Below are 14,768 nucleotides of genomic sequence, written 5' to 3' on the forward strand. Positions count from 1 at the left end.
CATTAAGAATTTCTAATATTTCATGTTTGTACTTTTCTCCCAGTGTTTTTAAAGAATCTCAGCTAAGCTATGCTACACACCATAGCAAAATGTAAGACGGGCTTGCCAAATGCTTATCACCAAATATGTCCCAAGGTATTAAATTGAACTGCTTTATAAGACTGTCACCTGACAGGATTTAGCTGTGTTAGTTTACCTTTCTTATCTTTTATTGTCCATAATTCAGCATATAGCATATTGTCCATAAGCAAAGTTATGACATGGGCATTATTTTCTCTAGTAAGAAACAACTCTCTAAGCTTGGCAACTTTTGGTTAAAAGCAATATGTGGATGTGAAATTAGGTTGATTTCCTTATCTGCACCATAGACTGGTTTTGAATGCAGTTCCAAAAGAGGAATTCTATAAATAATTTCATATATTTATTCTTTCATTCATTTAAAAAAGTACCTTTTACTATCTTATGTTCTAGAAAGTTTCAAAGTACTTGCCATCATAGACCTTACACTATGAAATATAAGTGAGGCAGACAATCATTACTGGCAAATTTCCAATAATAGCAGCATCATTTTACCAAGTTTATGGAAACTAATAAAGCTGCTCTGCAGTACTATGCCAATTCAATGCACAAATTAATTTACTCATTCAAAAAAGACTCAGTGAGTGATATCATGGACAAAATGCTATTTAGACACTGGGGAACAAATCTGTGAATTAAACAGACATGAATATCTATGTTTATGGAATTTACACTCTAGAGGATATAGACAAACAATAAATATGTACTTTTTTAGATATTGATAAGTGCAAAGGAGAAAAAGGAAGGAAAGAAATATGGCTTGTCAGTAGAGAGCAATTTTAGGTGGAGTAGATAAGAGGCATCTCTGGAAACATGATGTGGGAACACATGTAACTATATTCTAGGGTAAAGATTCACTCCCCAAAGTGAATGGGTTTCTCACAAGAAAAAACATGAAGTTCCCAGAGGCAAGCCTGGTCTATGTCTCATCTCAGGAGAAGGATGCCCAAAGCAAGTCATCTCCAAATAACCATAATGAGATGAAAAATCTACACCTTATGGAATAGATTTTACCTAAGGATTAAAATATTCTAAAAACTCACTACCTGGAAACTTTAGAAAAGTTTTAGGGTTATGCTGTGCAAACAGATCCTATAGTGATAGTCTGTACACAGTTTTGATTTTCATAACTTCTAACACTGACATGTTTGAAGTGTTCTCTTTTAAGCCAACTTCTCATTACTCTTAAGCTGCTTTTTGCACAAAATTCATTCACCATCTTCAGTGCTATGTGGTTCACTGAAGCCCTTGGGCATTTTAATTTCTGAAGCAGAGGAGTGAACGTTGTCCTGAATTATATTGTAAATACTTATGTAGAAGAGTAGCACCCTCTGGGACCTTCAAAAAGTCCCCATACATATACACTATATTACTGTGATTCTGTAGAATAGCAAAAATAGATATTAGAGAATCTACATTATATCCAGAGATGCGACCTTATCCTAGACATTACAACAGCAGAGATTTTGGTGACATTGGGATTGTTTGTTCTGCACGTTGAACTGCAGCCTAATCAATTGTTAGTGTTAGTCGTTCAGTTGTGTCTGACTCTTTGCGACCCCATGGACTGTAGCCTGCCAGGCTCCTCTGCCTACGGAATTCTCTAGGCAAGAAAACTGGAGTGGGTAGCCATTTCCTGCTCCAGGGGATCTTCTGACCCAGGGATCCAACCCGGGTCTCCTGCATTACAGGCATAGTCTTTATTGTCTGAGCCACCAGGGCTAATTAAATGACCTCCTAAAGTCAGTAAGGGTACATTTTGTTATCTCATTGTTCGATTTTACAAATCATTTCCTCTTACACTTTGGAAATGCCTGACTTATTGTTATACCTTATTCTTTTTGATCTTTGATAATATTTCAGGTTTCATGTATAATATGACTTCTTTGACCATTAAGTTTCTGGCAAGAACCAAGTCTTGCCTACATAGGCAGTTGCTCCTTTTATTACTTTGCATGACCATTTTTCCTGATTAAAATAGACCACAGTCCATTGCTCACCATGTATTCACTCAACAAGTAATGTCTGAGTACCTACAATGGGCCAAGCACTGATCTGAGTGCTGGGAAGAAAATGGGGCAAAAGATAAATTAGGAGCCTGCTCTCATGGAGCTGACATTCTGAGGAAACTCAGTAAGCAAAGGAAAGTAACTGGACAAATAATTTAGGTAGTAAGTTTCATAATGAAAATCAAGTAAATATGGAAAGAAATTAATGACAGATGTTTCTGTGGAAATCCTCTCAACTTGAACTGAGTTTTTTATTTTTTCTGTTATCCTGCCAAATTCCCTCTTGTTATCCTTTTATAGTAATACCTTCCCTCACCCTTAGTTCCTGGCACTAGCACTGCACCTGTAGCTTTGGATTTTTGAAATCTTCATGTAAGTGAATCATATAGTATATAACCATTTGGGATTGTGTCTGATAGGTACAAAAGGTAGTGTGTACCACTAACTCAGTTCTTTTAATTGCTGAGCAATATTCCATTGTATAGTCTGTTTAGGCATAGTCTGTAGCATAGTCTGTTTATGCAATTACAGGTTGAATGACATTGGGATTATTTCCAATTCTGGTGATTATGAAGAAAGCTACTATAAATGTTCATGCACAATTTTTGTGTGAAAATAAGTTTTTATTTTCTAGAGTTTAAATACTTAGGAGTTAAGACTACTGGGCTTCCCTGGTAGCTCAGCTGGTAAAGAATCCACCTGCAATGCAGGAGACCCCAGTTTGATCCCTGGGTCAGGAAAAGCCACTGGAGAAGGGATAGGCTACCCACTCCAGTATTCTTAGGCTTTCCTGGTAGCTCAGCTGATAAAGAATCTGCCTGCAAACTTGGGAGACCTGAGTTCAATACCTGGGTTGGGAAGATCCCCTGGAGAAGGGAACAACTACCCACTCGCAGTATTCTGGCCTGGAGAATTCCATGGACTGTATAGTCCACTGGGTCACAAAGAGTCAGACATGACTGAGCAACTTTCACTTTCTAAGACTATTGGGGCATATGGTAAATATATATTTACTTGGTAAGAAGCTGTTAAGCTACTTTACAGAGTGTCTGTACTATTTACACTCCCAGAAGCAATATATGAGAGTTCCAGAAGCTCTACATCTTTGTCAGAACTTGCTACCACCAGTATATTTAATTTTATCCATTTTAAGAGGAGCATAGTGGTATCTCATCCTGGTTTGAATTTGCATTTTCCTATTGGCTGATGTTGATCACCTGTATTGTTTGCTATCAATATATCCTCTTTGGCAAAGGTCCAAGTCTTTTATCATTTTTAAATTTCCTTACTGTTGAGTCTCAAGAGTTCTTTATATATTGGAATCAAGACCTGATTTTAAAGTTTTAAAGTTCTGGTTCGGGATGATGGCATAGGAAGATCCTGAATTCAGCTCCCTCCACAGAGACTTGAGTCTAAAACTACTTCTGAAGCAATTTTCTCTGGAAAAACTGAAAGGGTGGCTGAGCAATGCAAACAAGAAAAAAAAAACATAAAAATAGGTAGAAGATAATGGGATGCAATCACATCATGAACCCCACCCCACCCCACAAAGGCTTCCCTGGTGGCTCAGATGGTAAAGAATCTGCCTGCAATGCAGCAGACCTGGGTTCAATCCCTGGGTTGGGAAGATCCCCTAAAGAAGGGAATGGCTACCCACTCCGGTATTCTTGCCTGGAGAATTCCATGGATGGAGGAGCCTGGTGGGCTACAGTCCACGGGGTTGCAAAGAGTAGGACACAACTGAGCAACTAACACTTTCACTTTTCACCCCCATCACTGTGACCCACAGTTGGAGAGAACTCAAAACCTGGAAGTTCCTCCCTGAGAAGCAAAATATTTGAACCTCACATCATGCACCCCAACTTATAAGATCTAAAGACAAGCTTCCAAAACATCTAGCTTTGAAAGCCAACAGGGCTCTCAAACACAAGATCCACAGGACTGTTTGATCTGAGAAAACAACTCTTAAAGGTCTCAGCCAAGGTTTCAGGTCAGAGACCACAGATCACACCCAGAAATAAAGTGAAAGAAGTTCATTTGCTAATACCAAAGCACTGGTTTTAAGGGGCAGTGGAGTGGTGGTTTAGTCCTAAGACATGTCTGACCCTTGTGACCCCATGGACTGTAGCCCGCCAGGCTCCTTGGTCCATGGGATTCTCCAGACAAGAATACTGGAGTGAGTTGCCATTTCCTTTTCCAAGAAATCTTCCCAATCCAGGAATAGAACCCCAGTCTCCCGCATTGCAGGCTGTTTACCGACTGAGCTTCAAGGAAAGCTTCCCTGAGGGGCAGGCATCTAATTTAATGTGCACATCTAGAAGTTTGCCAGAACCCTCTCTGGGGATTAAGACAGCAGGTGCTGCTTTCACAATCTCCCTCTGCCTGGCTCCAGCTAGCTGGCATCATCTATATATTTTTTTAATTCCAGGGCTTTTATTTTTCTCTTATTTTTTCTTTTTCCTGTATATATGATCTCTACACTTTCCCTCTGCCTTTCTACAGCCAGTAGGCCACGTTGTGCTCCCCTTCTTCCACACTCCAAAGCACTATCTTCTAAAAGGCAAGATTTACACACATTTGGTGCCTGAATTTTGTGACTGCAGCCCAGGGGATGCCCTTTGATTGCTGGCTCTGGAGACCAGGGGAGACTACATTCCTGGGTCCCATGGGACTGTAGCAATTGTAGAGAGTTTTTGCAGACTCTCACTGCCAAGGCACTGCACAGACAGTAGACTGAAACATACACTAAGGTTTTCCATGAAAGAGGCCTATTTGCTCATGCAGGACCTCTGACCTGAAGGGCAGGCTCTGTCTGACATGCTTCTAGTGGCTAATGGACTTGCTCTCAGGGAACAGAAGCCAGAGAACACAATCTTTGTGTGCTCCCTCTGCCTCACTGGTGTCTCCCCCAAAAGGAGCTTGTACCCTTGTCTGGCACCCCCATTTTTGCAGTTGCCATCAGGGTACATGGTTTGGCTCTGATGGCCAATGGGGCTTATGCTCACCATTCCCCAGGACTGTAACCAACAGAAAAAGAGCTCTTAAACATCTACCAACCCAACAGCACGGGCTTCCCAGGTAGTGCTAGTGATAAAGAAGCCACCTGCCAAGGCAGGAAACATCAGAGACATGGGTTTGATCCCTGGGTTGGGAAGATCCTCTGGAAAAGAAAGGGCAACCCACTCCAGCTGGGTAGAGAATTCCCAGGACAGAGAAGCCTGGCGGGCTAGGCTACAGTCCATAGGGTCGTAAAGAGTTGGGAACAACTGAAGCAACTTAACATACACACATGCACACACCCAGGGCACAGCAAGAAGCAACAGATACAAGAGCTCAGACTTTCTGTGAAAGAAGGCTGCTACCTAATCATCCTAGCTGCAGCCTGAGGGGCAGGCTTCCAATCAAACTCACATCTAAGGACTGGCTGAGACCTCTGAAGGCAGGAGCTAGGTGCAGTATCTCCTGCTGCTGCACCAAAGAAAGCCAAAATATCCCAGAGGGGAGCTTTTATACATTTCTGTTGCCTTGCCTTTTAATGTCTGGTGCTCTGATTTTTGTGACTGCTGCTGAGGGGACACGCTTCAGTCCCTGGCTCTGGTGGCCATGGGAGCTTGCATTCCTGGATCCCACAGGACAGTAACAATCAGAGAGACCATTCTTGGTAGGCTACTACCCCAAGTACACTGCACAGTGACTGAAACACATATCTACTCTTTCTGTGAAAGAGGCCTAGCTGCTTGTCCTGGAGTTTTAGCTTGAGTGTCACGCTTCAGGTTTGACTCATAACTAAGGACCTACAGAGCTGCTCTCAGGGAACATAGAATGGTGGATGCCATCCTTCAATCACCATCTGCCTCACCCCAACTCACCAGAATCTCCCAAAAAAGAGCTTAGACACTCATCTGGAGCCCCATTTTGGGGACTACCATGCAAGGCTTGAGTGACCAGCAGGGCTTACTCTTGAAGTTCCAGAGACTGCATATATTTTCATACTTGGGGACTTCTCTGGCAGTCCAGTGGTTAGGGCTTTCAGTGTACGGGGTGGGTTTGATCCCTGGTCAGGGAGCTAAGATACCAAGTGCCTTATGGCCAAAAAGCCAAAGCATGAAACAGAAGCAATATTGTAACAATTCAATAAAGATTTTTTAAATGGTCCACATCAAAAAAAAAAAAAATCTTTAAAGAAAAAAATAGCCTTAGTCAAAGGGTCTGGCTTCCAATGAGCTTGAACATAGGTGTTGAGATCCTCCCTTTTGGGACATTAACAATTCTGGGAGAACTCTTAACTACTAGAAGTTATTAAACCTATAATAAACTACTTGGGGAATTGGGAAGGATTGAGAGACTACTAAGACCTAGGGCAGAATTCAATAACAAGTTTCATCTACACAAAGCCAGTCTTCAAGTGTGAGAGACATGATTGTTCCATCTGCTATATATAAACTGATACAAAGAATCAAGAAAAATGAACAGGAATGTGTTCCAAATAAAAGAATATGATAAAACCTAAAATAATGATAATAATAATAACAACAACCCTAACAAAATGGAGATAAGTAGCTTACCAGATGAAGAGTAGAAAGTAAGGGTAACAACATGCTAGCCAAACTTGGGAAAAGAATAAATGAACTTAGTGAGAATTTCAGCAAAGAGATAGAAAATATAAGAAAGTACCAAATAAAAGTCACAGAGTTGAAGAATACAATAACTGAACTGAATGATATACTAGAGTTGTTCAAAAGCAGAATAGTTGAAGTAGAAGAAACGATCAATGAATTCAAAGACAAGTCAGTGGAACTCAGCCAAGGAAATAACAAATATCAAAGCCAAAATAAATAAAGTAGAGTCCAAAAAGAGTTAAGAAGACTGATAAAACTAAGAGATGGTTCTTTGAAAAGATAAAATTGACAAATTTTGAGATAATGTGCATGCTCAGTGGTGTGCAACTCTTTGCGACCCCATGAGCTGTGTAGCCGCCTGGCTCCTCTGTCCACGGAATTTTCCAGGCAAGAATACTGGAGAGAGTTGCCATTTCCTATTCCAGGGGATCTTCCCGACCTGGGACCAAACTGGCATCTCTTGTGTCTCCTCCATTATCAAGCAGCTTCTTTTACCACTGTACCACCTGGGAAGCTAGTGAAAGTCATGCAGTCGTGTCCAACTCTTCGTGACCACATGAACTATACAGGCCATGGAATTCTCCAGGTCAGAATACCAGAATACTAGAGTGGGTAGCTGTTCCCTTTTCCAGGGGATCCTGCCAACCCAGAGATCAAACTCAGGTCTACCGCATTGCAGGCAGATTCTTTACCAGCTTAGCTACTAGAGAAGCCCAAGAATACTGGAGTGGATAGCCTATCCTTCCCCAGTGGATCTTCCCAACTCAGAAGTTGAACCAAGGTCTCCTGCATTGCAGGTGGATTCTTTACCAGCTGAGCAAAGGAATCCTAGACTTAAACACACACCAAAAGAAAGAGAACTCAAATAAATAAACCAGGAAAGCAGTTGAGATTTCACAATGGATACCACAGAAATAAAGAGGTTTCTAAGAAACTAACTATGCTCAATTTTACATTCAAGTTGGACAACTTAGAAGAAATGGATAAACTCCTAGAAATATAAAACCTATCAAGACTGTATAATGAAGAAAAAGAAGACCTGAGCAACCAATTACTAGTAAGAAGATTGAATTTTTAATCAAAAACCTCCCAATAAACAACAGCTCAGAGCCAGATATTTTGGTGAATTCTACCAAACATTCAAAAAAGAATTTATATCAGTTCTCCTCAAACTCTCCCAAACTCATTTTACAAGATTGGCATTACCCTGATAGCAAAACTAGACAAGGATAACCCAAGAAAAGATGATAAAAGGTCAATATCCATGATTAAAATGATTCAAAAATCCACAACAAAATATTAACAAACCAAATTTAACAACACATTAAAAGGATCATATACCATGATTAAGTGGGATTTATTCCAGGGATGCAAAGATGGTTCAACATCCACAAATCAGTCATTGTGATACACCACATTAACAACACAAATGAATGAAAATTATAAATTATCTCAACAGATGTAAGAAAAGCACGTGACAAAAGTCAGCATGCATTTATGGTAAAGACTCAACTTTTTGAGAGTGAGCTGTGAGTATAAAGAGAATGTAATAATAATATAGTAACATTTTTAAATTATAATGACAATCATTAGAGGAAATCTGAAAAAAATTAAAAAATATTTTTTAAAAAAACAGACCTAATTCTATCACTCAGAACAAATGCAAAATATTTTAATGCACTTCTTTATAGATCCCTCATTTCTGTAGTTATATTTTTACATAGCTGTATGAAAATATGTTATGAAAAATTACTGTTTTTAATATCTGAATTTTTCTCGAGGTACATGTCTACAGCTACAGAATATGATACTTAAGAGATTTCAATGATAGCAATTTTCCTATTATTTCCTTATGATATTTGATGTGTGTGTTAATCTGTTAGATATCATACTGTATGTACCAATTTCTGGCAGTTACCAGTTCAGTTCAGTTCAGTTGCTCAGTGATGTCCGACTCTTTGCGACCCCATGAATCGCAGCACACCAGGCCTCCCTGCCCATCACCAACTCCCGGAGTTCACCCAGACTCAAGTCCATCGAGTCAGTGATGCCATCCAGCCATTTCATCCTCTGTCATCCCCTTCTGCTCCTGCCCCCAATCCCTCCCAGCATCAGAGTCTTTTCCAATGAGTCAACTCTTCACATGAGGTGGCCAAGGTACTGGAGTTTCAGCTTTAGCATCATTCCCTCCAAAGAAATCCCAGGGCTGATCTCCTTCAGAATGGACTGGTTGGATCTCCTTGCAGTCCAAGGGACTCTCACGAGTCTTCTCCAACACCACATTTCAAAAGCATCAATTCTTCGGGGCTCAGCTTTCTTTATAGTCCAACTCTCACATCCATACATGACCACTGGAAAAACCATAGCCTTGACTAGACGGACCTTTGTTGGCAAAGTAATGTCTCTGCTTTTGAATATTCTATCTAGGTTGGTCATAAGTTTTCTTCCAAGGAGTAAGTGTCTTTTAATTTCATTGCTGCAGTCAACATGAGAGTAATCAAAAATCTTTGTTGAATCATTACCTGAAGAATTTGTTAAAATATAATTAGTGCCATTTTGTATTTTCTTAGTCTTAAAATCTATATAAAATAAAGAAAAATAAGAAAACACTGTTCAAGTTGCTTCAAAATTGTGTAAGCTCTATGGATGGAGGCACTTTTACTGTTATAGAGTTGTGATAGCTGCTAGCATTGACCACAAATTATTTTCTGTTCTGGTACTTTGTATGTTCACACTTGATTTCTCCTTCCTGTCCTCTTTTAGTTTTGTCGCTAATCCTGGTCAATGAATTGTGAACAAAAGTGTACCCAGTACATCTGAAGACAATTCACTCAGTTGACAGTTCACACCCCCCAAAATTCTCCCGCCCCCTGCTCGAATCAGGTTGGTTTACAGTGTTTCAGGTGGTTCAGTTCAGTCAGTTCAGTCACTCAGTCACGTCCAACTCTTTGTGACCCCACGAACCGCAGCATGCCAGGCCTCCCTGTCCATCACCAACTCCCAGAGTTCACCCAAACCCATGTCCATTGAGTTGGTGATGTGATCCAGTGATCTCATCCTCTGTCGTCCCCGTCTCCTTCCGCCTTCAATCTTTCCCAGCATCAGGATCTTTTCAAATGAGTCAGTTCTTCGCATCACATGGCCAAAGTATTGGAGCTTCAGCTTCAACATCAGTCCTTCCAATGAACACTCAAGACTGATCTCCTTTAGGATGGATTGGTTGGATCTCCTTGCAGTCCAAGGAACTCGTAAGAGTCTTCTGCATCACCACAGTTCAAAAGCATCAATTCTTCAGTGCTCAGCTTTCTTTATAGTCCAAATCTCACATCCATACATGACCACCTGTATGGAAAACCATAACCTTGACTAGACAGAACTTTGCTGACAAAGTAATGTTTCTGCTTTTTAATATACTGTCTAGGTTGGTCATAACTTTCCTTCCAAGGAGTAAGGGTCTTTTAATTTCATGGCTGCAGTCACTATCTGTAGTGATTTTGGAGCCCCAAAAAATAAAGTCAGCCACTCTTTCCATTGTTTCCCCATCTGTTTTTCATGAAGTGATGGGACCAGATGCCATGATCTTCATTTTCTGAATGTTGAGCTTTAAGCCAACTTTTTCACTATCCTCTTTCACTTTCATCAAGAGGCTCTTTAGTTCTTCTTCACTTTCTGCCATAAGAGTAGTGTCATCTACATGTATGAGGTTACTGATATTTCTCCTGGAAATCTTGATTCCAGCTTATGCTTCATCCAGCCCAGCGTTTCTCATAATATACTCTGCATGGAACTTAAATAAGCAGGGTGACAATATACAACCTTGATGTACTCCTTTTCATATTTGGAACCAGTCTATTGTTCCATGTCCAGTTCTAACTGTTGTTTCCTGACTTGCATATAGGTTTCTCAAGAGGCAGGTCAGGTGGTCTGGTATTCCCATTCCTTTCAGAATTTTCCACAATTTTTTGTGATCCACACAGTCAACGGCTTTGGCACAGTCAATAAAGCAGAAATATATGTTTTTCTGTAACTTTTGCTTTTTTGATGATCCAGTGAATGTTGGCAATTTGATCTCTGGTTCCTCTGCCTTTTCTAAAATCAGCTTGAACATCTGGAAGTTCAGGTGGTAGTACCTGTGTTTTGGTCCCAGGAATATTTGAATGGGCATGGCAGTAAAAGTGAGAAATAAACCTTTTTTTTTTTTTTTTAAGCCACAGAGATTTTGCCTTTATCTGCTACTGTAATCTATTCTAATGAGTAGAGAAGTTAGTACCTAGAATATAAGAGTTGTCATTAAAAATAATCTAAAGTTTATGGCATTAGATTTGGGCCAGGCAGCATGTTGAGACACTGAAAGGATGACACTCTGTGTGAAGCAATTATGAAATATTTGGTAAAACAATCACCTGCAATCAGTAGTGTGCTAGAGCTGGCTGTGTCCAAAAGAGCATCCAAGAGATAATTGTAAGTATCTCTTCCCAACTTCAGGTTTTATAATGCATGTTGCTAACAAATCTGCCATAGTGTGAGAATTTATACCACTGAAATTGAGAAGCACTACAAATCAAGGCTTTTTTTTATGAAGAGCCAGCTATTAAACATTTACCACCATGACACTGAATGCTATAATTTATAAGACAGACTCCACATCTAACGACCTTGCATTTCTCCTGGGAGGTTAGCAATGTGTCCCAGTTGCTGTTTGTTGTACTTTGCAAAGTACTAAAAGAAAAAAGTAGGCTCAGAAAAAAAAAAAAAAAAGAAAAAAACCTGATCCAGTTTTAAGCAGGAATTACAGAGAGTCAAAATTTATATTTAGGGACTCCTAGAACTGGAAGAGGTAAGTGTTTCTCAATCTCAAATAAGAAAAATTAGAACTTAATCTAACAGCAAGAATTAAATCAAGGTATATCCTTAGACTCATTGTTAAAAATCTCTCTTAATGGATTAAGGTGCAACAATGTAAATCCTTTCAACTTGTCAAAATTATTCAAGGAGAAACAAACCTTAAGTGTAGTTCTCTCTCAGATAGATAGATAGACTATGCTACTGCTAAGTCGCTTCAGTCGTGTCCAACTCTGTGCGACCCCATAGACGGCAGCCCACCAGGCTCCACCATCCCTGGGATTCTCCAGGCAAGAACACTGGAGTGGGTAGCCATTTTCTTCTCCAATACATGAAATTGAAAAGTGAAAGTGAAGTCCCTCAGTCGTGTCCTACTCTTCGCAACCCCATGGACTGCAACCTACCAGGCCCCTCAGTCCATGGGATTTTAAAGGCAAGGGTGCTGGAGTGGGGTGCCATCACCTTCTCTGTAAATAGAGTATGCTTACCGGCAAATGGAGGGGACTAGAATCACAAATAAGGAGCCTACATTTTTAAAATACCTGTAAGTCAAATAAATCTGGAACCTGTGAAAGAAGACTAAGGAAATAGAGAGTTGGTGGGGAAAGGGGAGAAGAAATTCTTGAATTTTTAAGAATGGCTCTTTGACTTGTCCTGTGAGAAGGATGCTCAATGAAAAACAGATCAACCAAAGGGAAGGCAACATCCTTAGGTAGAGTCAAAGAGGGTAATGAAAAAGGAAGAGCCCCAGAGATGTTAGAGCTAAGGCCTAAAGACCCATGGACTGAGGACCCCTCTTAGGAATCAGAATCAGGACTGAGGCAAATAGGGTAGCAAGCCCTTGGAAATTCTCCCTAATAATGATGCTTAGAATGGCTGTGAACCAATGACTTCCGTGAGTCTTCCTTTCTATTACCAAACAAGAATGTTTATTCTGCCTGTCTTGCACAACCATTGTATATTTGGTTTGAAAAACACATAGCTAATCTTTTTAGCTCATAGACCTATGGATTAAGAGGAGCCACATCTGGACCTAATGAAATCACTAGGGCCTTCCCTTAACATCCACACTATAGAAACCACCATGAATTATCAGAAAATCCTAGACAATAACTGGATGTTACATTATGTTACAACTGGTTGTTAGGACTGGATAAGATTGTTTTTTCACATGGAATAAATGATTATAATCAAGAACAAACAAATTTTAAAATGCTGGCAATAATATGTAGAGAAATTAGAAACTTTAACACATTGTTTGTGGAAATGTAAATTGGTGCAGACATTATGTACAGTAGTTTGGCATTTCCTTAAAAAGATAAAAAATAAAATTACAGTTTGGTTCAAGAATGCCATTCCTAGACATATACCACAAAGAATTGAAATCAGTTGTTCAATAAAAACTTGTACACAAATATTTACAACAGCATTGTTGACATTGGCCCAATGATAAAAACAATTCCATCAGTGAATGAATGGATTAGCAAAAGGGGGGTAGATCTATAAAGTTCCATATCATTCTGTCATATACAGAAATGGAGTAAAATGGTGCATCTGCTCTAGAAAACAGTATGGTGGTTTGTTAAAACATTAAGCATAAATTAATGAACTATCTGTTAATTCCACTTCAGTACATATATTCAAGTTTTGAAATTAGAAATTGAAACATATTTGTACACCTATATTCATAGCAGCATTACTCAAACCAGCCAAAATGTGAATGCAACCCAAGTGTCCATGGATAAATGAATCTATAAACAAAATGTTATATATATACAAAGGGAGATTAATTAGCCTCAAGAACTAAGGAAATTCAGACAATGCCACAATATGTATGAGCCCTAAAGTCATCATGCTAAGTGAATTAACCTGGTAACAAAAGGACAATTATATTATTGCATTTTTATGAAGTATCCAGAGAGGTGAGATTTAGAGACATAAGGTAGAATGTGGTTGACAAGAATTGAAGAAACTAGCATTTAACAGATGCAGTTTCACTTGGAAAAAAATGAAAAAGTATGAGATGGATGGTAAAGATATTTGTGCAATAATGTAAATGCAGTTAATGTCACAGAACTATGCACTCTAAATGGTTTGTCAGCTGCCACTAGTGATAAAGAATCCACCTGTCAACGCAGGAGATGTAGGAGACTCAGGTTCGATCCCCGGGTTGGGAAGACCCCCTGGAAAAGGAAATGGCAGCCCACTCCAGTATTCTTGTCTGGAGAATCCCATGGACAGAGGGCTTCATTTGATAGGGTCGCAAAGAGTTGGACACAACTGAGCGCACAAGCATGCACAACAGATTTACTCATCATGAAAAACATGAATGACATGCTGACACATGTTATACATGACTGCTGAAAACATCCTAAGTGAAAGAAGTCATACAGAAAAGCTCACCCAGGTCATACTCATCTTATGTGTTTTAACTCCATCAAGGTAGTGAAAATGAGGGAAAGTCTCAAGAACACTTCAAGAAAAAGAAAACTGGATGAGAATGGAAAAAGATATTTTCATGCTCTGGGGCAGCTGGTAAAAGTGGAAGCGGGCCTGTGGAATGTATTATAGAAGGTGAAAATCACGATGATTTCTCATTTGTGGGTTAAGTGGGAGTTCCCTGGGAAAGTGTTCCTTTTGCGGGTAAAACATAATGGAAGTTGTCCTTTAAATTGGCATGTGTCATAAATCAATGAGGATTGAAGACACTGAACTTACAGATAAGAGTACACTGTACTGCTACTGCAAGTTTTCTGTATGTTTAGGAAGTAAATAACTTTTCAAAACAAACATGTCAGTACCATGCCAGAAAAGTAAAATAAGATGTCAAGCTTCATTACAGCGGCCAAGCCTTACTCAGATTCAGTTTACTCAAAATGGTTAAGCTGATTGTTCTTGTAGTAATCTATATATTATTAAGAGGTAATATGGGAAGATTATATTAGTAGTCACTATGTCATCTATGTTGTGAATGACTTGAGATATGGTAGAAGCAAAGGAATTTTTGAATTATAATTTTCTACATCAAACCACCAAACAGTACAAGTAATACATGAATTTAGTAAAGCCACATAATAAAAAGCAATACACAGAAAGCAGTTGAGTTGCTATACAGTAATAAAGAAGTAGAAGCATCAGAAAGAAAAATTTAGGAAGCAATTCCATTTACAATCACATCAAAAAGAATAAAATACCTAGTGCATTGCTCTTCATCCTCTTC

Source organism: Oryx dammah, unplaced genomic scaffold (assembly GCF_014754425.2).
Source record: "Oryx dammah isolate SB20612 unplaced genomic scaffold, SCBI_Odam_1.1 HiC_scaffold_17, whole genome shotgun sequence".
Taxonomy (NCBI): Eukaryota; Metazoa; Chordata; class Mammalia; order Artiodactyla; family Bovidae; genus Oryx; species Oryx dammah.